Source organism: Ornithorhynchus anatinus, chromosome 15, assembly GCF_004115215.2.
Source record: "Ornithorhynchus anatinus isolate Pmale09 chromosome 15, mOrnAna1.pri.v4, whole genome shotgun sequence".
NCBI classification, from domain to species: domain Eukaryota; kingdom Metazoa; phylum Chordata; class Mammalia; order Monotremata; family Ornithorhynchidae; genus Ornithorhynchus; species Ornithorhynchus anatinus.
In genome coordinates this window covers 8934904-8962368 of record NC_041742.1, presented here as the reverse complement: position 1 = coordinate 8962368, position 27465 = coordinate 8934904, and the positions used below count along the sequence as shown (strand labels likewise).

At 48.1% G+C, this 27465-nt stretch overlaps 1 long non-coding RNA gene across 1 annotated transcript in view; it reads left to right on the top strand.

Annotated features, from left to right (window-relative positions):
- LOC114817011 overlaps positions 1-27465 on the top strand; it is a 53038-nt gene that overhangs the window by 5158 nt on the left and 20415 nt on the right. The window contains exon 2 of the long non-coding RNA XR_003764846.1: positions 23575-23665. This is a non-coding gene — a long non-coding RNA (uncharacterized LOC114817011). The remainder of the gene's footprint in view (positions 1-23574; positions 23666-27465) is intronic.

Genomic DNA, 27465 nt, shown 5'->3' with positions numbered 1-27465 from the left:
TCTACCTCACTGCCTTTTGCCTACATCCTATCTCTGACCCGGAATGCCCTCCCTCTTCCTGACAGACAATTCCTCTCCCCCACTTCAAAGCTTTACTGAAGGCCCATCTGCTCCAAGAGGCCTTCCCCGACTAAACCATCTATCCTCTTTTCCCACTCCCCTCTGCATCGCCCCGACTTGCTCCCTTTATTCATTCCCCACTTCCCAGCCCCACAGTACTGAAGTACATATCTGTAATTTTATTTATATTATTGTCTGTGCCCCCAGCTAGACTGTAAACTCATTGTGAGCAGGGAAGGTATCTGTTATTCTGCTATATTTTACTCTCCCGAGAGTTTAGTACAGTGCTCTGAAGACAGTAAGTGCTCAATAAATACGACTGACTTGTCTTATTGGAGTGGAGTGGAGTGCTTACTCTGTGTAGAGCATTGTACTCAGCGTATGGGAGAGTACAATTCAACAGAGAATGTAGACATGTTCCCTGCCCACAGTGAGCTTACAGTATAGAGGGGGAGGTAGACATGAAAATAAATTAGGACAATTCAGAGGATGAGAGTCGGATGAATTGAAGGCACAAATCCAAGTTCAAGGGTGAGTAGGGGAGGTAAAGTGAGGGCAGAAGTAGTCAAGGAAGGCCTCTTGGAAGAGAGGGGATTTTTAATAAGGCTTTGAAGGTGGGAAGAGTGGTGGTCTGTTGTTCAGAAAGTGGAAGGGAATTTCAAGCCAGAGGGAGGAAATGAGAGAGGGGTCATCGGCGAGACAGACAAGATCGAGGTGCGGTGAGTAGGTTGGTGTTAGAGAAGCAAAGTGTGCAGGCTGGGTTGTAGTAGGAAATCAGGGAGGAGAGGGAGGAGAGGGAGGAGAGGGCATCGGGGTTGAATGCTTTAAAGCTGAAGGTGAGGAGTTTCTGTTTGATGTGGAGGGGAAGGGGCAACCACTGGAGGTTCTTGAGGAGTGGGAAGTGGATTGATTTTTTTTCTTTTAGAAAAATGATCTGAGCAGCAGAATGAAATGAGGACTGAAGTCGGGGGAGACAGAAGGCAGAGAGGTCAATGAGTAGAGGTGGGAGAGGATAAATGCATGGATCAGGGTAGTAACAGTATGGATGCTGAGGAAAGGGGCGATTTTTAGACATGTCATGAAGGTTGAACCGACGAGATGAATAGGCGGGGGAAAGACTATTCTCACCGCTCGGAGTACAACAACCTCAAGCTACCAACTCTCCTCTAAGTCTGCTTCTTGCTTCCTGGGGCCTTTCCATTTGAATCCAAGTGGATGTGAATCCCTGTGGTGACCCTGGAACTGCATGGCTCCCCTTAAACACTTCCCCGGGGGACTGCCCCCATCTCCCCCAACTCCCACCTCTATAAGACTCACCCCAACTCTGAGCCGCATTTCTTCTTGCCGCCCAGAAACCCAGCCTGAGAGATCTCTGGGACCCCTGCCATGGAAACTGCTCCCGTCTTCAACTACGGGTCTTCCTGCATTTTCCCCACCCCCACGAGGACACCATCATAATGGCAAGATTTCTTGCAAACACATTCATAAAGCCCCGGTGCATTAGGGAACAGACCATAATCCTTTTGTGTGATATCGCCGCTCACCGCATTAATGATCCTCTCCAGATTACCAATTTCCTAACAAACCATTAGCACTGAGCGGGTGGAGAGAGGGAAAGGAGGAGGAAGGAGGAGGGCAGAGAAGAAACTGCAGCAGAGTCCCAGCTAATAAGGGGAATCCATCTGGATTTTTTACCCTGCGTCCCTGGTGTTGGGGATGGTTGGAGGCTCAGAACCAGGAGAAGGGTGGACATTGGGCCTCTGTTGGAAATCAGGGATGGAGGACAATGGGTTAGATGAGAAGCAGTGTTGCCTAGTGGATAGAGCACGGGGCTGGGAATCAGAAGGAACTGGATTCTAGTCTCGGTTCTGCCACGTGTCTGATGTGTGACCTTGGGAGAGTCACTTCACTTCTCTGGGTCTCAGTTCTCTCATCTGCTAAATGGGGATTAAGACTGTGAGCCGCACATGGGAGATGGACCATGTCCATCTTGTACCCCGGTGCTTAGTACAGTGCCTGGCACATGGTAAGCACTTAAACAAATACCATTTAAAAAAAAAGGCAGGCAGAAAGAGTGACCGACAAGGTTGGAGCCCCCTCCTCCTCCCCTCGGTGAGTCAACTGATCAATGAACGGATGCTTACTCTGTGCAGAACACTGTACTAAGCGCTTGGGAGAGTACAGTACAATAGAGTTGGTAGAGTTAATAATAATGTTGGTATTTGTTAAGCGCTTACTATGGGCAGAGCACTGTTCTAAGCGCCGGGGTAGATACAGGATCATCAGGCTGTCCCACATGAGGCTCACAGTCTTAATCCCCATTTTACAGATGAGGGAACTGAGGCACAGAGAAGTGAAGTGACTTGTCCACAATCACACAGCTGACAAGTGATAGAGCTGGGATTCAAACTCATGACCTCTGACTCCCAAGCCCGTGCTCTTTCCACTGAGCCACGCTGCTTCTCTGCCCACATGGAGATTCCCTGCCCACATGGAGATTACAGGTTAGAGTTCTCCGAACCTTCAGGTGAGGATCACACTTGGGAGTCTGGTTGGGGAGGAGATCCAGCCTTGAGAAAGCCTTGGGTTCTGATAGGAGAGCTTGGTTAGCCACAGACACCCTAGTAGTGTCCCTCTGCTGCCAGCAATAATTCTCAGAGAGGAGAGAGTTACAGAAGGTGGGGACTGACCTCTTTTCTTTTATGGTATTTCTTAGGTGCTTACTATGTAGATGGGGTAGATAGAAGCTAATCTGGTCAGACACAGTCCAAGTCCCATGTGGGCGCAGTCTTAATCCCCATTTTAGAGATGAGAGAACTGAGGCCCAGAGAAGTGAGGTGACTTGCTCAAGGTCACACAGCAGACAACTGGCGCAGTAGAGATTAGAACCCAGGTCCTTCCGACTACCAGGCCCATGCTTTATCCACTAGACCATGCTGCTTCTCTCCCTGGGAGCGCCTGTTTCAGTTCCCCATCTCACTGGAGGAACAGCCTACCCATTTCACAGTCTGGAAAATCGAGACCCATGAAGAGCTGAGCTTTTGATCTCTGGGGTCCAGACTCTTCACCTACTAGGCTCCTCATAGGACCCCTTTTGAACCTCAGCATGAACATCACTGCAACCGTGCAGAACACTGTACTGAGCACTTGGGAGAGTTCAATACACCAGTACAACAGACACATTCCCTACCTTCAACGAGCTTAGAGTCTAGAGGGGGAGACAGACATTTATATCAATAAATTAATTACAGATATGGACATAAGTTCTGTGGATTTGGAAGGGAGAATGAAGGGAGCAATTCAGGGTAATGCAGAAGAGAGTGGGAGAAGAGGAAAAGAGTTTAGTCAGGGAAGGTCTCTTGGAGGAGATGTGGCTTCCATAAGGCTTTGAAGGGTGGGGAGCGTAATTGTCTTTCAGATAGGAAGAGGGAGGGCATTCCGGGCCAGAGGCGGGTTGTGGGCGAGAAGTCGGTGGCCAGATAGACGAGATGGAAGGACATTGAGAAGGTTGGCATTAGAGGAGCCAAGCGTGCGGGTTGGGTTGGAGTAGGAGAGTATCGAGGTGAGATAGGAGGACCTCCAAATTGAGCTCGGGGGCTTTTTGGCCCAGGAGATTCTGCTAGCTTGTAAGTCCTCTGAGGGAAGAGATTGTACCTTCTAAAGGTACTCTTCTAATAAGGATGGGGATTTCTTAAGTGCTTACAATGTGTCAAGCAAGGGCTGGTCTAAGCACTGGGGAGGATAGAAGATAACCAGGTCAGAAGCAGGCCCTGCTTGACATGGGGCTCACAGTCTAAGTAAGAAGGAGAATGGGAGTTGAATCCCCATCTTTCAGATGACGGATCTGAGACTCAAAGAAATTAAGTGACTTGCCCACGGTACACAGCAGGCACAAGGTGGAGCTTGGATTAGAACCCAGGACCTCTGACTTCCAGGCCCGGGCTCTTTCCACTAGTCCACAGTGCTCTTCAAATGCTCACTGCAGTGCTGAGCCCACAGGGTCTACCGACTCGGCTCTGTTGTCCTCTCCCAAGTGCTTAGTACAGTGCTCTGTACACAGTAAGTGCTCAGTAAATACCATGCATTGACTGGTTCACAGTGAGTGCTCAATAGATAGCATTGCTGATGGGGATGGATGGGCAAAAGGAGAGAGCCAGGAGGGGCTCCGCTGGGCACAGGTCAGTCAGGGTATGGTCAGCGAATGGGGGTGTGTTACACTCTTTTTGTTGGTCCCCAGAGTGTCCCCTTTCCTCAGCCCCACGCAACTCTGCACCCGGGGGGCGCTCAGCCTGCTCCTGCTTGTCCGGGAGCCCGTCTGGATGGCCCGAAATCCCAAGGTGGGCACGCGCCCGCTGTGGGAAGAGAATGTGTCTGTTGTATTTTTCTATTGTCCTCTCCCAAGTGCTCAGTACAGTGTTCCGCACATGGTAGGTGCTCAATAAATCCCATTGACTGACTGAGGCCCTCCCCGGATTTATCCACCAGCTCCTTCCTTGCCCCTCAGTTCCAAGCCAATATCGTACCCTCCCAAGGCCAATAAGATAGATGGAATTTAATAAGATGACAGGACTTGGCCGAAGTATCCCGGTTACGCTTGCGTTCATTTGAGAGGTAAATTTTCTGTCCCGATTCCATTGTTTCTTGGATATGTGACCTATTCGGTATTATTTCACACAGGTTATTATTACCATAAATCCTTCTGGTTGTGCTCATTACATTTCCATTAAATAGAGTCCCTGTTAGAGCACCTAAATTAGCTTTCTGATTCAGAAAGCACTCTGTTTTATTTAAAGGAAATAGCACAAAAGAGTGGGGCTCTGTTGGATTTTTCCCGCCCAAAGAGGTGGAGGGGAAGGGGATGGGATGGACCACCTCCATTTCCTGAGGATTTCACGGCCCCAGTGCGGCCTACTGGTAGGAGTCTGGGCTTGGGAGTCGGGGAACCTGGGTTAATAATAACGATGGTAGTTGTTAAGCTTACTATGTGTCAAGCACTGCTGAAAGAGCTACAGGCTAATCAGGTTGGACACGGTCCCTGTCCCCCATGGGGCTCACAGTCTTAGTCCCCATTTTACAGGTGAGGGAACCGAGGCACAGAGAAGTGAAGTGACTTGCCCAAGGACACACAGCAGACGAGCGACGGGTCCGGGATTAGAACGAAGGTCCTTCCGACTCTCAGGCCCTTGCTCGGTTCTAATCCTGGTTCTGCCACTTGATCATGAGCAAGTCATTTGACTTCTCTGTGCTTCAGTTTCCTCACCTGTTAAATGGGGACTAAATACCTGCCTCCCTCCCCCTAGGGGTTGTGAGCCCCATGTGGGACAGGGACCGTGTCCTACCTTACTAATAACAATAATAGCAGTGTCTGTTAAGGGCTTACTAAGTGCCGGGCACTGTACTAAGTGCTGGAGTACAAACAAGTTAATCAGGTTGGACCCAGTCCCTGTCCCACATGGGGATCACTCTCTCAGTCCCCATTTTACAGATTGAGCTAATGGAGGCCCAGGGAAGTTAAGTGACTCACCCAAGGTCACACAGCAGACAAGTGGTGGAGTCGGGATTAGAACCCAGGTCCTTCTGACTCCCAGGCCCCGGGCTCTAGCCACTAGGCCACGCTACTTCTCTCGATCCCAGTACTTGGCACACGGTAAACGCTGAACAGCAACCACGGTCGTTCTAACGGAGAAGCCCTGACACTTTCCCCCAATCAATCGGTGGGATTTTCCGAGCGCTTATTGGGTGCAGAGCACTGTGCTTAGCGTTTGAGTGAGGGCAGAAATAAGGGAGCTGGTAGATGCGTTTCCGTCCCGATCGCGTCTGTGAGGCCCCGGAGGACCGAGAGACAGAAGTGGCGGATGCCAGAGGACGGTCATGAGGCTGCCCTCGGGTGACCCTCCCCGAACGTCCGGGAGGAGGGCCCGTCATGGGAACGGGCCGCTCCGAACCGTCTCCGGCGGAGGACACACACCGCTCTCTCTCCACCGAAGCTGTTGTTCTTGCTCATTGTCAGGGAGCTGTAATTACCGAACACTAAAGATCATTACACGCTGTCAGAAGTGACAAATGGGAGAGATGGAGGCGGGAGGACTCCCCACCCCCCGCCCGTGGGAGCCGACAGCCGAGAGGCCCGGAGAAGAAGAGGCCTCTGGGAGCTCTGCGCAGCCTTCCGGGTGGTGGCCCGCTTCTCTTTAGACTGTAGACTCGTCGTGGGCGGGGAACGTCTGCAAATTCTGTTGAATCGTGCTCTTCCAAGCTCTTTGCACAGAGTTGGCCTGAATACCATTGACTGACTGATGGGTACAGTGCTCTGCACGTAGTAAGCGCTAAAGAACTACGACTGATTGACCGACTGCCTTGTTATTGGCAAAGTCTTGGGCCTGGTTTCTGTGACTCTAGCCAAGTTGCTCTGGGGGCATTGGAATCCCCAGACATCCTCACCGGCTCCTCACGCAGTCTGTTTTTTGGGTATTTTTAAGCTCTTACTATGTTCCAGGCACTGTCCATTCATTCGATAGTATTTATTGAGCGCTTTCTATGTGCAGAGCACTGTAATAAGCGCTTGGAATGTACAATTCGGCAACAGATAGAGACAATCCCTGCCCAATGATGGGCTCACAATCTAATCGGGGGAGACAGACAGCCAAGCAAAACAGAACAAAACAAAAACAACATTATCACGATGAGTAGAATCAAGGGGATATACATCTCATTAACAGAATAAATAGGGTAATAAGTAATATATACAAATGAGGACAATGCTGGGGTGGGGGGGAAAGGGAAGAGCAGATGGTGTTCTAAGCACTGGGGTAGGTACAGTGGGAAGCCGCATGGTGTAGTGCATAGAGCACAGGCCTGAGAGTCAGAAGGTCATGGGTTCGAATCCCGGCTCCACCTCTTCTCTGCCGTTTGACCTGGGGCAAGTCGCTGAACTTTTCTGTGCCTCAGTTACCTCATCTGGGAAAAATGGGGATTAAGACTGTGAACCCCACATAGTAAGTGCTGAACAAGTACCGTTATTATTATAGAGAAGCAGTGTGGCTTAGTGGAAAGAGCATGGGCTTAGGAGTCAGAGGTCATAGGTTCGAATCCCTGCTCTGCCACTTGTCAGCTGTGTGACTTTGGGCAAGTCACTTCACTTCTCTGTGCCTCAGTTAACTCATCTGTAAAATGGGGATGAAGACTGTGAGCCCTACGTGGGACAACCTGAGGACCCTGTATCACCCCCAGCGCTTAGAACAGTGCTCTGCACATAGTAAGCGCTTAAGAAATGCCAACATTATTATTATTATTATTACTATAAGCTAATCAGGTTGGACACAGTCCCTGTCCTATGTGGTGCTCAGAATCTCAATCCCCATTTTCCAGATGAGGGAACTGAGGCATAGCGAAGCAAAGTGACTTGCCCAAGGTCACACAGCAGACACGTGGCAGAACTATTTCTCAGGTCCTTATGACTCCTAGGTCCATAGTCTATCCACTAGATGACACTGCTTCTGGTATTTATTGAGTGCTTACTGTGTGCAGAGCATTGAATTCAGCTCTTGGGAGTTGGTAGTCAAATTTCCTGCCTACAAGGAGCTTATATGTCCGTTGTTGGGTAGGGATTGTCTCTTTCTGTTGCCGAATTGTACTTTCCAATCGCTTAGTACAGTGCTCTGCACATAGTAAGTGCTCAATAAATACGATTGAATGAGTGGAGGGAGAGGCAGTCACTAAATTATGGATCCGTCAGTCAATCGTATTTATTGAGCACTTACTGCGTGCAGAGCACTGTACTAAACACTTGGGAGACTACAGTATCATAATATAACAAGCACATTCTCTACCCACAGTGACCTTACAGTCTAGAGGAGGAGACATTAATAGAAATAAAGAAATGACAAATATGTACATAATGCTGGGGGGCTGGGAAGGGGGATGAATGAAGGGAGCAAGACAGGGCAGTGCAGAAGGGAGAGGGAGAAGAGAAAAGGAGTCAGGGAATCTTGTTTCTACGCCAGGATTTAGAACAGTACCTGACACATAGTAAGCGCTTAACAAATACCATTAAAAATCATATTTACTGAGCACTTACTGGATGCAGAGCACTGTTCTAAGCTCTTGGAAATGTATAATACAACAGAGTTGATAGCCACATTACCTGCCCGCGAGACAACTCAGGCCGAGAGAGAATCAAGCCCATTAAGCAATCACCCTGAGGATTTGTGCATTTATTCCTATCCTCAGCACTTAGGTACTTATGTATATTTAGCTATCTATTCAATTATTTGGCAGCTATTAGATCCTGGCTTATTTGGTACTATTTTATATATATAGAAACAGTATAGCCTAGTGGAAAGAACCCGGGCATGGGAATTCAGAGGGCCTGGGTTCTAATCCCAGCTCTGCCAATTAATAATAATAATAACGTTGGTATTGGTTAACCACTGTTCTAAGCGCTAGGGTAGATACAGTGTAATCAGGTTGTCCCGCAAGAGGCTCACAATCTTCATCCCCATTTTACAGATGAGGGAACTGAGGCACAGAGAAGTAAAATGACTTGCCCACAGTCACACAGCTGACAGGTGGTAGAGCTGGGATTCGAACCCACGACCTCTGGCTCCCAAGCCCGTGCTCTTTCCACTGAGCCACGCTGCTTCCTGTGTGACCTTGGGCAAGTCACTTCCCTGCTCTGGGTCTCAGTTTCCTCAACGACAAAGTGGGGATGAAATCCTACTTCCTCCTCCTTAGACCGTGAACTCCATGTGGGACAGGGACTGTGTCCGACCTGATTAGCTTGTATCTACTCCAGTGCTTGGAACAGTGCTTGATATAGATCAGTCAGTGAGCGCCTGTTTTCAGCCAATCGTATTTACTGAGTGCTTACTGTGTGTGGAGCACTGTACTGAGCTCTTGGGAGAGTACAATACAACAGTAGACGCATTCGCTGCCCATAATGAGCTTACAGTCTAGAAGGGGAGATGGCCATTAATATAAATAAATGAATTATGCATACAGTTGTAAGTGCCGTGGGGCTGAGAGCGGGGATGGAGAAAGGGAACAAGTCAGGGAGATGCAGAAGGGAGCGGGAGAAGAAGAAAGGAGGGCTTAGTCAGGGAAGACCTCTTGGAGATGTTACCATGTCTAGAGGACTATACTAAGCTCTTGGGAGAGTACAATGCAACAAAATAATCAGACATGATCCCTGACCTAACCGAGTTTACAGTCTAGAGGGGGAGGCAGACATTAATACAAATAAATATTTTATAATGTATAATCTATATTTTATAACATATAATTTACATATACGTACAGAAATGTTATGGGGTTGAGGGATGGGTGAATACCAAATGCACAAGGGTCACAGATCTAAGTGCATATGTATGCATAATCATTATGTATTCCACTATGCAATTATGAATTCCTTTCATTATTTTTTTCCATTTACTCCCCATCTCTCTTGCCTAGAGATCAGAAGACTTCTCGTCTCCTTAAGAAAAGAGGTAGGGCTGTATCTCAATTCCATTTCGCAGACAGGGAAAAAGAAGCCCAGAGAGATTAAACGATTTACCCTCATTCCCCCCCAGATAGTATGTAAGAGATCTAGGCCCCGAACTCTGGGAACTTTGGGTCCCATTCAGGATGCTTTTCACTTGACCTCTCAGTTTTCCTTTTATCCTTCCTTTAACTCCTTGCTTAAGAGTCCCGAGGCAGCCAATTAACTGCTCCCTCCAACCCCCAGAGAAAGAAAGACACAAAAACACACCGAAGGGGACATGACTTCTCTGTTTTCATTCACTCAGTTGTATTTATTGAACGCTTACTGTGTGCAGAGCACCGAAATAAGCGCTTAGGAGAGTACAACAGTACACAGACACATTCCCAGCCCACAATGACCTTACGGTCTAGAGGGGGAGACGGCAATACAAATACAAATGCAATAAATCAATTAACACGATAATCGATACAAATAAATAAATGACAGATATGTACATGAGTGCCGTGGGGCTGGGAGCGGGGAAGACAAAGGGAACAAGTCAGGGCGATGCAGATGGGAGTGGGAGAAGAGGAAATGGGGTGAGGGCTTAGTCTGGGAAGTCCTCTTGGAGGAGATGTGCCTTCACTAAGGCGTTGAAGTGGGGGAAGAGTAATTGTTTGTTGGATTTGAGAAGGGAGGGTGTTCTTTTTCTCCCTTGACTCTTTTGAATGCCACTCTGAGGACAGATGCTAGCTGCTTGGTGCAAGCAAGCTGGGACCTCGATAAGCAGTGGAACCTGCAATTGAGACTATAATACAGCTGACATCAAGCACATCGCATGGCGATTCAGGGAGGAGCACTTGTTCTATAAACTCCCGACCAATCAATCCTATTTATGGAGCACTTACTGTGGTCAGAGCACTCTACCATGTGCTTGGAAGAGTACAAAGAACAGCGTCATGGACACAGTCCCAATTCCCTACGACGAGCTTACGGTCTATGCAAACGAGCCTAATTAGAGTCTCTAGACCTAGTCAGCAGGGAGCATGTCTGCTAACTTTGCTGTCCGTCTCCCCCCTTTAGACTGTGAGCCCGTTATTGGGCAGGGATTGTCTCTATCTGTTGCCGAATTGTAATAATAATAATAATAATGTTGGTATTTGTTAAGCGCTTACTATGTGCCGAGCACTGTTCTAAGCGCTGGGGTAGACATAGGGGAATCAGGTTGTCCCACGTGGGGCTCACAGTCTTAATCCCCATTTTACAGATGAGGGAACTGAGGCACAGAGAAGTTAAGTGACTCGCCCACAGTCACACAGCCAAGTGGCAGAGCTGGGATTCGAACTCATGAGCCCTGACTCCAAAGCCCGTGCTCTTTCCACTGAGCCACGCTGCTTCTCGAATTGTACACTCCAAGTGCTTAGTACAGTGCTCTGCACGTAGTGAGTGCTCAGTAAATACTACTGAATGAATAACTCTGTTGTACTCTCCCAAGGGCTTAGAAGAGTTCTCTAACTATAGTGAGTGCGCCATAAATGCCATTAATTAAGGTTAAATCACATTCGTGGACAGTTTCAACAGGACCTACCCATCAACAAAGATGGTATTGTCCTCCTGACTGTGACCACTGGCACAGTGATGATGCTCCTGAATAGGAGAATTGGGGATATCCAAATTTATAGTCTTCTTGGCACGCAGCCTGATGTTTTAGAGTCCCAGCCTGATTTCTTTTGGATCATCTCACGGTTGGAGGATGGATCTAAAAGCAGCAAGCCCGGTAGGGATCTATTTGAGGGAGAGGGTAGATGTGTGAATGAGATAAAAAGGAATATTCAGTCAGTTGTATTTATTGAGCGCTTACTGTGTGCAGCACACTGTACTAAGCGCTTGGAAAGCACAATTCAGGAATAAAGAGAGACAATCCCGGCCCACAACGGGCTGAGAAGGGAGAGACACAGAGCGGCGGAGAGGGAAAAAGAAACAAAGAGATTCAAAGAGAGAGAAAAGGAGATTGACAGTAAGGGAGAGGCAGAGAGAGAAAAAGGGAGACAGGGAGAGGTAGAAAGATTGAGAGAGTCAGAGCAAGAGAGAGGCAAAGAGACACGTGATACTCAAAACCGAACTAAAGGAAATTCAAGGAGGAAGAGGCTCCTCTCTGAAGCCATGGGGAGGATGTACCTCAGAAACCTTCTCTCTTTTGGTGGGATGGAATATTTTCACCAAATGAGTTTTTTAATTGCTTGATTTACTTATCTCGTCTCAGATCTGCTGATGTACTCGACTGCCTTTTAATTGCTTGAAAAGTTGAGCAGTTTTTCATGTTTTAAAGAGTGCTGAATTGTATAATTAAAACACTAACAGTGTAAATCAACAGTGCAGAAGAAAGACAGCAGAGAATTAAGCAAGTGTCTTGGCATAATAATAAAATCAAATCGGCATGAAGAGGGCCCATTACAGAGGGGAAGCTGAATACTAAATGGCTTCCAAGATGGGAGGGGCGGTGAGAGTCTCGTCTTCAGACATTGGCAAATTTTGAGGCCTCCCTCACTCCTCGCCCCCGGCCCCAGTGTCAGGGAGCGACTGGGGAGCCCGATGGAGCTGAGCAAAAAGAAGATTATTAGTTGTGAAAGTCAGCAAACGGCTAAGGCTTATGGTCTCGAACAGGATGTGACATCGGAACGGCTTTTAATTAGCCTTGGCTTCCAGCGGTAGGATGTTTGTCCTGGCTCAGTGTGGCCAAACCCAGATGCGGAGGATCGTCACAGTAAACAGGAGGAATTGGGGGAGGTGGGGAAAGAGGGAGAGAGACCACCTTCTCCTTTGGGGATGCCCCAGCCTCGAGAGGATTCATTCAATTGTATTTATTGAGCGCTTGGCATGTGCAGAGCACTGTACTAAGCGCTTGGGAGACTACAATATAACAGTAAACTGGCACATTCCCCAGCCACAGTGAGAAGTCCTTCACCCCACTCTATCCTGCCCCTTCAAATCTCCCGAGAGCCCTTCTCTGCCAGCAAGTCCTCCCAGATTAGCCCCATCTGGTTCTAGGCCTTTCAAGCGATTTGGTTCTTCCCCTAATCTTGTGGGGAAGTGGAGGAGAGTTCGGGCCTGGGAGTCAGAAGACCTGGGTCCTAATCACGGCTCCACCACTTGCCTGCTTGGGGAAGTCGCTTGACTTTTCTGGGTCTCAGTTCCCTCAGCTGTAAAATGGGGATTTAATAGCCGTTCTCTCTCCTACTTAGACTGTGAGCCCCATTTAGGACCAGATGATTTTCTAACTACTCCATAAGTCAGTATAGTGCTTGGCACCTAGTGAGTGCTTAACAAATACCGTAATCATAATTATTATTATCCTCCCGATGCATCTCTTACTTGGGCTTTGGGTTTGTGGGGAATACCGGGGACTGGCTTAGGTTGTTGGCAGCTCAAAGGCGAGGATGGAATCTTGTCCCATTTCTGAAAACTGCTGAATTCCAGAGTCCATTCAGGAGATTCTGCAGCGGGTGATTGGCTGACAGAGCCATCATTCTCGAGAGAGCAATCAAACAGTGGTATTTATTGAGCACTTATTGTGGGCAGGGCACTGTACTAAGTGCTTGGGAGAATACAACAAAGCACTCTAAAAGACACATTCTCCCCCCCTCACAGCGAGCTTTCAGTTGGCATCCTCCCTCCTCAAGTTCTCCCATTCGTAAAGACAATACCATAATAATTTTGATGTTTGTTAAGCAGTTCCTGTGTGCCAGATACTGGTTTCTTTTATGGTATTTATTCAGTGCTTACTATGTGCCAGAGACTGTACTAAATGCTGGAGTAAATATAAAATAATCAGATTGGACACAGTCCATATCCCACATTGAGTTCACAGACTTAATCCCCATTTTAAAGATAAGGTAACCAATGGACAATATAACAGAGTTGGTGGACACATTCCCTGCCCACAATGAGCCTACAGTCTAGACATATAGTAACATACTATTAATAATACTACTACTAGTAATAATGGTATTTCTTAATTATGATACTTGTTAAACGCGTACTATATGCCAAGTGCTATTCTAAGGGCTGGGGTAGATAGAAGTTAGTCGGATTGGACACAGTCCCTGTCCCACTTGGGGCTCACAATCTCATTGTCCATTTACAGATGAGGTAACTGAGGCCCAGTGAAGCGACTTGCCCAAGGCCACACAGCAGGCAAGCGGCAGAGCCAGGATTAGAACCTATCAATTTCTGATTCCCAGGCCCGGACTCTATCCACTACACCATGCTGCTTCTGTACAAATATTATTTTTTTAAAAACTGACCTAATTCCAGGACGAGGGATGGGGGCCTTTGGGATCTGTCCTGATTGGTCAGACTGTGAGGGGCCCTTCTACCACCCCAAAACCATCCTGCCACCCCCACACCCCCTAGGCTGGTCTTCAGGGGGCTTCCAGGAGAATGCTGAACCGTGCAGTGCTTTGATTCCATTTAGGTTATTATACAAGTAATTATTATTCCACATATTTGTTCACCATATTACCTTGACTCTTGATTGATTGGTCAAGGGGGTGATCGATAAGCCCACATAATGTTTCCCTATTTATTTTTATTAAGAAGCGATAAGTCACCAGGCAGCCCTCGTCTCTCAGACGGGTTGGAGAGAGCTACCTAAGCTTCCTCTCGCTCCTTGGTCCCGGCTGTCATGGCAGCTATCGATCAGCTCACCTCTAAGAGAAGCAACGGGGCCTGGTGGAAAGAGCCCAGGGCCCTGGGGGTCAGGAGACCTGGGTTCTAATCCTGGTTCCGGTGTCTGGAGGGATGACAGGCAGACTGGCAGTCAGTCTCAATCATATTTACTGAGCACTTACTGTGTTCAAAGCACTGTACTAAGCACTTGAGAGAGTACAATATAACTATATAACAGACACATTTCCTGCCCACAGTGAGTTTAGAGTCTAGAAGGGGAGACAGCCGATAGCTGAGGACACCCTCCTCACTCAAGGAAGTAGTGTGGCCTAGTGGAAGAAGCGTGGGTCGGGAGTGAGAGGACCTGGGTACTAATCCTGGCTCTGCTACCTGTCTTCTGTGTGATCTTGGGTGCGTCACTTACCGTCTCTGTGCTTCGCTTTCCTCAACTGCACAATAGGGATTCAGATCCTGTTCTCCCTAGATGGTGAGCTCCACGTGGGACAGAGACTGTGTCCAACCTCATTACCTTGTATCTACTCTGAGCTTAAAACAGTGCTTGATACATAGTAAGTGCTTAAGAAATACCCAAACAATCTATGGTATTTATTCACTTGTATTTATTGAGAGCTTACTGTGTGCTGAGCAAACCCTTGGAAAGTACAATTCATCAACACACAGAAACAATCTCTGCCCACAGTGGGCTCACAGTCTAGAAGATTGAGCACTAAATGTGTGCATAGCACTGAACTGTTTGTAAGAGTACAATACAACAGAGTTGGTAGACCCGTTCCCTGGCCTCAAGGAGCTTACTTTTCTTTTTAAGTGGTGTTTGTAAAGTGCTTACTATGTGCCAGGCACTATCCTAAGCACTGGGGTAGATACAAGCTAACCACGTGAGGCTTACAGTTTTAATCGCCATTTTACAGTTAAGGGAACAGAGGCACAGAGAAATGAAATGACTTGTCCAGTGTCACACAGCAGACAAGCGGCAGAGCCAAGCTTAGAACCCAGGTCCTTCCGACTCGCAGTCTATCCTCTAGGCCACGCTGCTTCAATTGTTCATATTGTTCAAAACGAAGTGCTTTTACATGTACAGTTATATCATCCTAAACTTACCACATCCCTATGAGCCAGGTCTTTATATCCCCATTGTACAGAGAAAGAAACTGACGCCCAGAGAGGTTCGGTGATTTTCTAGGTCCACACAGTGGCCCAGATGGGAGTAGAGCTCAATCTTGCCTCTCAGTCTTGGGCCTTTTCCACCAGTCCACCCTGTCGGTTCTTTAAAATGCCCTCTTGCTTCGCCTGTACGCCCCTGAGGTGTTGATAAATGAGAGAAGGAAGATTTTTGTGATTCTGGGTTTATTATGTTTTCGGTCTCTAATTGTATTTCCCGGGGAGGGGCAGGGAGGAGGGAGAGGAGGGGAAAGGATCGTCATCCTCAAAGGAGGGGAATTTGGGAATGGAGACAAATGAGGATTTCAGCGAAGGGCTCTCAAACTCGATTTGTCCACCGACAGGCTGGTATTAAACGGCCTCGCCTGAAGGGTCGGAGCGAGGGGAAGGACGGTGAAGCAGTCTGAACTCTAGCTAAAGTGTGATGGTCGCCAAGATTCATTGGTTCATTCAATCATATTTATTGAGCGCTTACTGTGTGCAGAGCACTGTACTTACCGAGCCCCACGTGGGACAACCTGATTCCCCTGTGTCTATCCCAGCGCTTAGAACAGTGCTCGGCACGTAGTAAGCGCTTAACAGATACCAACGTTAACCAATTGGAAGGTACAATTAGGCAACAAATAGAGACAATCCCTACCCAACAACGGGCTCACAGTCTAGAACGGGGGAGGCAAACAAAACAAAACAAGTCGCCAGGCATCAATAGCATCAATATGAATAAATACTGCATTGATGCAATGAGTTTTCCAGACTTAGTCCCTTTCCTCAAGATGCCCAATTTCTCGAAAGACTGAATTCCTCAGTGGGTCTCCCTCTCTGGTCTCCCTCGCCTGCCCTCTCCCCCAGCGATCCAAGCCAAAAAAGACATTGGCTTTTGAAGTCCCTCAGGTAAGACAACTAACCTCCACTTGGCCCCGGGGGTTTTCTTGAGAAGCAGCATGGTCTAGTGGATAGAGCACAGGTCTGGGAGTCAGAGGACCTGGGTTTTCATCCCAGCTCTGCCACTTGTCTGCTGTGTGAGCCTAGACAAGTCACTTTTACTTCCCTATGCCTCAGTTACCTCATCTGTAAAATGGGCATTAAGACTGTAAGCCAGATGTAGGACAGGGACTGTGTCCAAACCAATTTGCTTGTATCTGCCCAGCACACTGTAAGCACTTAAGAAATACCATTATTATTATTATATTATCTCTCGCATATCCCGTTACATGCTTGAAGAGGCCTTTCCCTGGATGGAGTCTTTCTGGATGCCTGTAATAATACTAATTATATTAGCAACAGTAATGATAATAATAATGTGATAATGATAATAATGATATTGATAGCTGTTAATCTGTGACATCTGTTATGTTTTCTAGCATATATACAGTACAATCAAAGTAGACACAGTGTGGCCTAATGGAAAGAGCACAAAGCACTTAGTACAGTGCTGTGCACTCTGTAAATGCCCCCAAAATATCATTTCTTGATTGGCTGAGAGATGGAGGACCTAGCTTGGCGCCCTACCTCCTCCATTTAATTTAATGTTGGTATTTATTAAACTCTCACTATGTGCTGAGCACTGTTCTAAGCACTGGGATAGATACAGGGTAATCATTTTGTCCCACATGAGGCTCACAGTCTTAATCCCCAATTTACAGATGAGGTCACTCAGGCACTGAGAAGTGAAGTGACTTGGCCAAAGTCACACAGCTGACAAGCGGCAGAGCCGGGATTAGAACCCATGACCTCTGACTCCTAAGCCCACCCTCTTTCCACTGAGCCACGCTGCTTCTAATTGCCTCCTGGGTGACATTGGGCAAGGCACTTGACCTCTCTGGGCCTCAGTGAGTTCATCTGTAAAATAGGGTGGAAATATCTGTTCTCCCTCCCTCTTAGACTGTGAACCCCATGTAAGACAAGGACTGTTTCCGAGCTGATTATCCTGTATCTCTCCCAATGCTTAGTGCAGTGCTTGGCACATAACAAGCTCTTAACTAATACCAGTTGCTATTATTCTTATTAGACGCCATTCCTCTCCTGTCCCCCCGATAGGGCTAAAGTGTAGGGGGAAATGAGAACCGGTATTGAATCAGTACAGTGAAGTGCCATGACATAGTGGATAGAGCACGGGGCCCCGGAGTCAGAAGGTCAAGGGTTCTAATCCCCGCTCTGCCACTTGACTGCTGTGTAACCTTGGGCAAGTCACTTCACTTCTCTGTGCCTCAGTTCCCTCATCTGTAAAATGGAGATTGAGACCCTGAGCCCCACGTGAGACAAGGACTGTGTCAAATCCGAATTGCTTGCATCCCCCCCCAGCGTTTAGTAAGGTGCCTGGCACAAAGCAAGCGCTTAGCAAATAACACTGTTATTATTATTCCCCATTTTGCAGGTGAGAAAACTGAGGTACAGAGGAGTAATTTGCCCAAGGTCACAGAGCAGATGAGTGGCGGAGTGGGGATTCAAACCCAGGTCCTGGGACTCCCAGGCCTGGGCTCTTTCCCCTAGGCTGCACCTCATCGACTAACTCAGCCATCCCTTTATTGTAATAATAATAATATTTATTATTTTATTTATGGTATTTGTTAAACACTTAACTATGTGCCGGGCACTCTACTAAGTGCTGGGGTGGGTACAAGCAGATGGGGTCGGACACAGTCTCTGTCCCGTGTGGGGCTCACAGTCTCAATCCCCATTTTACAGGTTAGGTAACTGAGGCCCAGAGAAGTGAAGTGACTTCCCCAAGGTCACACAGCAGACAGGTGGTGGTCTAGCCCCCGCCCCGGTCTCCACCACACTCTCTGAAGGGGTCTCTTGGAGGGTCCTCATGGAGGGGCAGGGAAGGCGGGAGGGTGACGTGATCGGGAAGAGAAAAAGAGGAGTCGTCTGGCATAGGGGATGTCTAGCTTGTAGCCACCATAATCTGGGAGCCGGGAATAAACCATCTCCGGGGCTGTCGGGTGAAGTCTCCGGGAGGGAGACCCCAGGAAGGGAAACATTCTTCTTCCCCCCCAGGCGGTTCCCTGGGGAAGCGGGCACCCGCCTGCCCCTCGTTATTTAAATTCGGAGAGGTGTATAAATCAAGCCAGATAATTCCCGGGCATCATTAGCATCCTTTAAAGGTAGCATCCTTTAAAGGGCGGGCATGCAACTGAAACCAGCGCCAAACCGCAGCTTTTGAAAACACATCAGCCCCATTCCCTCCCACCCGCCTGCCTCCAGCAGAGGCTGATGGGATCTAATGAAATGAAATTAGCATCTTTAATTCTCCCCCTGGTGACCGGCGTGGATTAAAGCATCCCCCTGGATTCAGCTGCCAGCTGCTGGAGGAAGAAACCAAAGTCAGAGCAGGTTGGCCCCTCCCCGGTCCCTACCAGCAGGCTGGTTTATACCACCGGCCTCCTCCTCCTCCCCTACCAGGCTGGGCTCTACCACCCACCCCCCTCTCCCCACCCCAATCACTTTCAAGTTGTCGCAGGAGGTCAGAGATGCTCTCTGCAAAGAGAGTGGCTGCCTGACATTTTCTTTTACTCTCTCCCGGGATGTGCTTTGATGCCGTGCTTCCTGGAGGCAGGGGATTGGATTCGATGACCTCTGGAGGTCCCGTCCCAGCTCTAGGGGGTCCGTGTTTTTTGAAGGCCTTTCCGGGTGAACTCCGAACGTGTTAGCTGTCTCTCCCTCTCCATCTCTCCCGCCCCTTCTCCTCGATCCCGTGCGACCTTGTAAGGGCCGAGAACCCAGGATTTTTGTCTCCCAGGGGTGTATTCTACCCGCTAGGCCACACTGCTTCCCTAGCACAAAGTAAGCGTTTAATCAACACTGTCGCTGTCAGAGAGAAGCAGCGTGGCCGAGTGGATGGAGCATAGGTCTGGGAAAGAGAAGGACGTGGGTTCTAATCCCAGCTCTGCCACTTGTCTGCTGCGTGACCTTGAGCAAGTCACTTCACTTCTCTGTGTCTCCGTTCCCTCATCTGGAAAATGGAGATTGAGACTGTGAGCCCCATGTGGAGATAGGGACCGGGTCCAACCTAATTAACTCGTATCTACCCCATTGCTTAGTACAGTGCCTGGCACATAGTAAGGGCTTAACGAATACCATTAAAAAATTAAAGAAATTAGGGTGGCAGAGGGCGTTACCCGCCCGCTTCTCGGCTCGGTCTTCTCTCATCTTTCCGGCCCCTCTGAGTACCTTGCCTCGCCCTACGTCCCCAAGTTGGGCAGCGGGGAGAATCGGATGGGGTGTTCACGGTACCCTTGGTAGTGTGGTGATGATAAGAATAGTAATTAATAATATTAGTAATAGTAATTAATAATAATAATAATAATTGTGGTATTTGTTAGCGCTTACTATGTGCCAAGCACAGTTCTAAGCGGTAGGGTAGATACAAGCTGATCGGGTCGGACACAGTCCCTGTCCACACACGGGGTTTCCGATCTTAATCTCCATTTTACAGACGAGCTAACTGAGGCACAGAGAAGTGAAGCGACCGGCCCAAGGTCACATAGCAGACATGTGGAGGAGGCGGGATTAGAACCAATATCCTCCTACGGCTGGGCTCTATCCACTAGGCCTCGAATCATACCCTCCTTCCCCCGACCCCACCCCGGCGCTGCCCTCTACTACCAAAGAGCGTCCGGTTTATCGTGGTTGATCGTGGAGCTGTGAAAGCCAGAAGGGCTGTTTGGGAGCAGACACTCAGTCAGAGCTGTGTTTACACACACGGGGAGCTGGCGTGTTTTTATTATGCATAATTATACGATTCTTAATGTACAGGCACCGTAGCACGGTTTTTCTTCCCTCGGAGGAGATGGCGGGGAGAGACGAGACGAAATTGCTGTTTATCGCTCTCTGACCTTATCCACCAGCAGGCGGGAGCAATTATTCACCTCGAGTTTCTAGCAGAGGGTTTGGGGGTGGGGGGTCTCCTTAAGACTGTGGAGGGGTCCCCGGAGGAGGAAGCAGCCACCGGACACGGAGACCCAACCCATCGACAGAGCTGGTTCTAATCCCAGCTCTGTCAACGTCTTCATACCCGTGCCTGTCTGTTATTCGTATATACTGAGTGCTTACTGTGTGCAGAGCACTGTACTAAGCACTTGGGAGAGTACAGTAGAACAATACACTGATACATTCCCCGCCCATAGTGAGTTTACGGTCAAGGCGGGGAGACAGATATTAAATATAAATAAATAAATGACAGATATGGACATAAGGGAGCAGGTCAGGGCAGTGCAGAAGAATGGAAGTAAAGGAAAAGTGGGGCTTAGTCAGGGAAGGCCTCTTGGAGGAGATGTGCCTTCAGTAAGGCTTTGAAAAGGTGGGGGAGAGTCATTGTCTGTTGGATATGAGGTGGGAGGGTGTTCCAGGCCAGAGGCAGGACGTGGGACAGAGGTCGGCGGCGAAACCGGTGAGGTGGAGGTACAGTGAGAAGGTTGGCATTAGAGGAGTGAAATGTGAGGGCTGGGTTGTACTAGGAGATTCTAGTCTCTCTTTTCCAATCCCCACTTCCCAATCCCGCCTTCATGACGATAATAATGATCACTGTGTTATTTAAGTACACACGCTGTGCCAAGCACTGTGCTTATTATACAATGCAAGTATGTACGGAAGTGTAAGTCAGAGGACCTGGGTCCTAATCCCAGCTCTACCAATTGCTTGCTATGTGACCTTGAGCAAGTCCCTTCACTTCTCAGTGCCTGAGACCTCCCTCCTACGTAGACTGTGAGCCGAATTTGAGATAGGAACTGAGTCCAAACTAACCAGCTCACACCTACCCTTGGCACTTAGCATACCTTGGGCAAGTCACTTAAGTTCTCTGGGCCTCAGTTCCCTCCTCTGCAAAAATGGGGATTAAAAAATGTGAGCCCCTCGTGGGACAATCTGAGTATCCTCTATCTACCCCAGCGCTTAGAACAGTGCTCTGCACATAGTAAGTGCTTAACAAATACCATAAAACAAATACCATAATTATCATTATTATTACCCCAGTGCTTAGAACAGTGTTTGACACAAAGTAAGGGCTTAACAAATACCATAAAAATCAATTGTAAGCAGATCAGACACAGGCCTGTTCCACCTGGGAATCATTTTCAGATCCTTCTCAGAAGAACTGAGTCTGAGCTGGTGATTCTGTAGCTACTCCAATGCTTAGCACAGTGTTTAGCACATAGTAAGTGCTAACAAGTATAACAACAACCCCTCCCAACCCTCCTGCCTTATTCTCACTTCTTTCTTTTCTCCCTGCATCCTACCATTCAGTCCAGTGTTTCAATGAGGAAGGAAAGAACGGCAAGTAAATGATTCTCAAGCTTTAATTTACTGAGTTTTTCTTCCAGATGATTTTGAAAAATATAGCTCTTGGAGGTGGGGACCTATCTCACCTCTTTACTCTCCTACTCCAACCCAGCCGACACACTTTGCTCCTCAAATGCCCTACTCACTGCACCACGATCTTGTCTATCTCTCCGTCGACCTGTCGCCCATGTCCTGCCTCTGACCCGGAGCGCCTCCCCTCCTCATATCTGACAGACGATGCCTCTCTCCCCCTTCACAGATTTACTGAAGGCACATCTCGGCCGAGAGGCCTTCCCTGACTAAACCCCGCTTTCCACTTCTCCCACTCCCTTATGTGTCTCCCTGACTTGCTCCCTTTGTTCATTCTCCCTCCCAACCCCACAGCATTTATGTACATATCTGAAATTTATTTATTTATATTAATGTCTGCCTCCCTTTCTAGACTGTGAACTCGTTGGAGGCAGGAAATGTCTGTCGTATTGTGTTGTACTCTCCCAAATGCTTAGTACAGTACTGGTAAGCGCTCAGTAAATATGACCGACTGATTGGACAGGATTAATCCTCCTCCATTCTCTTAAAATCCACCTCCTCCAGGAAGCTGTCTGAGATTCAGGGGCTTAGTGGGAGTGTTTATTGCCTCAGCGCCATCCACAGGCTCCAAGACTATTCTTTCTGCAAGGTATCTGCTCCAATGGAGGGTTTAGATTACCCCTAGAGCAGAAGGTCAACATTCGATTCATTAAAAAATGTGAGTTAGGGATAGAGCTTAGAGGGTTGGAAGGCGGGAGGAGAAGGGAGAGATGAAGATTATTCACCTTTATCCAGTGGGATTCCACAAGGTGCTCAGTGCCTAGAACAGTGCTTGGCACATAATAAGCGCTTAACAAATACCATCATTATTAATCCTTCTTTATCTCCCCATCTTCATCTCACAGTCATGATGGTCTGGGGAGAGAAAAAAGGAAAAAAACAACCAAAGTCCCGAGTCCAGTGCTACTGAGTATTACCACCACTACCCCGAGGGAGGACTCTTTTGGAGCTTCTGAGCATTTCATACGGCTCCGGAAAACTTCTGGGAGCACTCTGAGGCAGTAGGAGGAACACTGACTCATGTTTGCCTAGGTATTAAGCGATTACTATGTGTCTGGTACTGAACTAAGCGCTGGGGTAGATATAAGTTAACTGCCTTGGACCCAGTCCATGTCCCACATGGGGCTCACAGTCTTAATCCCTATTTCACAGATAAGGTAACTGAGGTACAGAGAAGTGAGGTGACTTGCCCAAGGTCACACAGCAGACAAGTGGCAGAGCTGGGATTAGAATCCCGGTCCTTTTGACTCCCAGCCCCGTGCTCTGTCCACAAGGTCATGCTGCTTCTCATGTAAAAATGGATTTAACCACAAAGCCAAGGTTCTTAGTACTGGAGAGATTTACCAGCAGAGAAGCAGCAGGGCCTAGTGGATAGAGCTCAGATCTCAGTTCTAACCCCAGCTCTGCCACTTGTCTTTTGCATGACCTTGGGCAAGTCACTTCACTTCTCTGGGCCTCAGTGGCCTCATCTCTAGGAGGAGGATTAAGACTGTGAGCCCCATGCAGGCCAGGAACTGGGTCCAACCCAGCTAGCTTGTGTCTACCTCAGCGCTCAGTACAGTGCCTGGCACATAGCCAGCGCTTAACAAATACCATAAACAGGGAGAGCGGGATCACTCTCCAGATTCTATTAGCCGCTAGGGCTCTCTCTGAAAGGGCTCTTCATCTGTTTCTGAGAGGTTCTGAATCTAACACCACTTCACTTCTCTCCATCCCCAGAGATTTCAAGTGCAAGGGGGGATTCCATCCCCTTCCCTCCATCCCCCCCCGGGCTCCCTTTACTCTAGCTCCTGAGTTACAGGAGCAAATTACCCTTTTAAGAGTTCTCCATTCGTCCTCAACAGAGCGATCCACAGCTGCGACACCCCTGCTCCCCGTGGACCACCCCCGAAAATAGAGACGAAACGGAGGTCGCCGCTGCTGAAGGGTTCTTTGGTGAGATGTCTGTCGTTTGTCCCCTCCGAATCTCCGGCTCGGCTGCGTGAATGGATTGCCTTTAGGGACTCACGTGGGGATGAGCGGGGAGGGAGGCAATTGACAGAGTTAAAATAGAAGACATGAAAGGACAGGCTGGGATTGAGATTCTTCCATTCAATGAACAAAGTGCATTAGAAATTGATTTTTTTTCCCTCCCTGTTTACTATAGTTCGCCCCCCCCTTCCTCTGGTGCAGAGAAGAAAGGTTTTGCATCAAGATTAGTTGTTCCAAAGTGAGATGGCAATTTGCTGGATGTGTTGATTATGACCGGGCCGAACACCACTGCCTAACTCGATTTATTTATTTATTTGAGCCCAGAGATCAGATGGGCTGTGCTAACCCTTGTTTCATGCCGGCAGGCATCTTAAGGAGCTACCACAGCCTCGCCAAACACTTTAGAAACACATTATCCTTAGAAAGCAATTCTGGAAATGGCCCCTTTCTCTCCTCTTCTCTCTCATCTCTGTCTCCTCTTTCTCTCCCTCCTCTCTCTCCTCTCTCTCCCTCATCTCCCTCCTCTCTCACCTCTCTTTCATCTCTCTCCTCTCTCCCATCTCTCTCCTCTTATTCTCTCGCCTCTTTTTCTCTCTCCTTTCTCCTCTTTCTCCCTCTCCCTCCCTCTCTCTTACTCCTCTCTCCTCTCTTGTCTTTCTCCCTCCCTCTCTCTCATCTTTCTCCTCTCCTCTCTCCCTCTTTCTTCCCTCTCTCTCCTCTCTCCTTGTCAGTCTTCTCTTTCTTCTCTCCTCTTTCCCTCTTTCTTCCTCTCTCTCCTTGTCTATCTTCTCTTTCTTCTCTCCTCTTTCCCTCTTTTTCTCATCTCTCTCCTCTCTCTCCCTCTCTCCTCTCTCTCCTCTTTCTCCTCTCTCCCTCTCCTCTCTCCCTCTCTTCTCTCTCTTTCTTCTCTCTCCGTCTTCTCTCTCTCTCTGCCTCTCCTCTAGTGAGGGGCTTTATTACTAAAGACAACAGGGTGAAGGCTCCAGGTGTGCAGTGAGCAGCAGGAACAGATGAACTGTTAGGAAACAAAGATCTCACTTTCATGCAAATCTCCCTAAGTAATCCAGAACCAGGGAAGGGAAGCAGTTTCCAGAAGCTCTGATAAGGATGAAGCAAAATGAATGGTTTTTTATTTTCCAAGGTCCCCCCCAGGCCACAGCTGGTTTCTGGGGAACCAGAATAGCATTTGTCAACAGACAGAGCTGCTTCCTTAACCGGCTCCTGCCTGAACTGACACTGAGACATCAGCTCTGGGGTACAGAGGGGGAAACTGAGGTCAGACCATTCTGGGACTGTTCAGTCCTAATGATAATGATGGTATTGTCTAAGTGCATACTATGAGTCAAGCACTGTTCAAAGTGCTAGGATAGATACAAGCTAATCAGGTTAAATAAAGTCCCTGTCCCATATGGGGATCACACTCTTAATCCCCATTTGACAGATGAGATGACAGGCACGGAGAAATGAATTGATTTGCACAAGGTCACACAGCGGACAAGTGGCGGAGTCCACCAGTCCTGACTTGTCAAGATCCAGAGATCCAGCATGGCCTAGCAAAGAAACTTGACAGTTCAGGGCCAGTGCACTTTGACCCTGGAGGGGAGGAGGGGGAGAATTGAGAGTTTGAGGCTGATCAGACTGTCAAGTAGAATTTAGATCTAGTAGTTTATGCAGGGTCAAGTGGGATTCTTGAGACTGAAAGCTTGTTGTGGGCAGGGAATGTGTCTACCAACTCTGTTGTACTGAACACTCTCCCAAGTGCTTAGTACAATGCTCTGCACAGTAAGCTCTCAATCAGTACCATGGATTGATAGATTCAGGCCTAGTAGTCCAGTTCAAGGTCAAGTAACTATGAAGATCGGGGGGGATGGACATTCAGACCATGCCAACAAACGTCCTGACCACCCACACCCCCCCAGGGCCAGGTCAGTGATCTGCTGGACACGGGGCAGGGGGGATGTGAAGGTGAGTCCTTCTTTCACCTCCCCAGAACTCACACAATCCCCGGCTCCATCCACATTCTTCTCCCCAACTGCTGCCACAACTTTTGGCAGCGCCTCAAAATCTAAAGACAAGGGGACAGAAAGGAACACCGGGACTTTATTCCATGTCCTTGAAACCCTCCATTTGATTTTCCGGTCCACTGCTGGATTTCTTTTCCCGCCTTCCAGATCCAGGACTTGCAGCGTTCTCCTTCCCAGACTCTAAAGTTTTCTGATATTTATGGTCTATCAAAATTACATATCCATTATTTATTTATGAGCTCTCTCTCCCCCTTTAGACTGGAAACTCCTTGTGGGCAGGGAATGTAACTATCAACTCTGCTCTATTGGACTCTCCTAAACATTTAGTGAGGTGCTCTGCGTACAGTACACGTTCAATAAATACAACTGATTGATTCCTCCTGCACTGGGAGGTGAATTTACATTCAGATCTCTCAGATTGGGGGCAGTCTTCAAGCAGTTTGGAATTTTAAACTTTAAATATTCGCTATTGTTTCCAGGAGGGAGGGTAGAAAGGGAACTGCGTGGCCTATGGATAGAGCATGGGCCTGGGAATCAGAAGGACCTGGGTTCTAATCCTGTCTCCATCACTTACCTGCTCTGTGACTGTGAGCAAGTCACTTCACTTCTCCGGGCCTCAGTTACCTCATCTGTAAAATGGGGATTAAGACTGTGAGCCCTATATGGGACAAGAACTGTGTCCAACCTGATTAACTCGTATCTGCCCCAGTACTTAGTATGGTACTGGCATACAGTAAGGTATAGTAAGGCATATAGTTAGATAAAATCCTTGTCCCATATGGGGTTCACACACTTAACAAATACCATGAAAAGAAAGAGCTGATTCCGGCCAATCAGCTTGGTGGTCAATTTGCCCAGGTCGTGGGCTTGGGGCTTCAGAGATCCTCAGGGCTGGATTTTCCGCCTTGGTTAACTTCTGTGCCGTTCTTTGTCTCCTCAGTCAGTCAGACAGTCCATCAACCATATTTATTGAGTGTTTGCTGTGTGCAAAGCACTGTTCTAAGCACTTGGGAGAGCACAATACGACAAGAGTTGGTAGATATGTTTGTTCCCTTCCCATAAGGAGTTTACAGTTCTGAAGGGAGACAGACATTAAATAAATTACAGCTCTGTACATAAGTGCTGTGGGGTGGGATGAATAAAGTTAACAAATACAAGTGAAAGGGCGACGCAAAGGGTGAGCGAGTAGGAGAAATGAAGGCTTAGTCAGGGAAGGCCTCTTGGAGGAGTTGTGCCTTTAATAAGTCTCTGAAATAGGGAGAGTGATGGTCTGTTGGATTTGAAGAGGGAAGGCATTCTAGGCCGGAGCCAAGAAGTTAATTAGTGGTATATACTGAGCACTTACTGTGTGTAGAGTACTGTACTAAGCATTAGGGAGGATACAATGCAGCAGAGTTTGCGGAAACATTCCCTGGCCAGGAGTAGGTCACAGTCCACGGTGAACTCCTCTGCTGTCCAGGAGCACTGGCTGATTATTATTACTTTTTCTAATATAATCGGGAAACATCATTTTAAACCAGCAGGCACTGCACGGTTCCCCCTCCTGCCCCTCACTACTCACCAGGTAATGGGGAAATCATTTCTGGCGGGAGAGAAAGGCTTCAATCGGCAGTAGAAGGTGTTACGGAGAAATCACTGGAACAATAAGAAATGTAGGACGGCAGTTTTCCTCTTTTTCCTCAACAAGCACATTGTCCAGCAGCTGAGTGCCCTCTCCCCGCCCCACCCCCACCGCCCCCC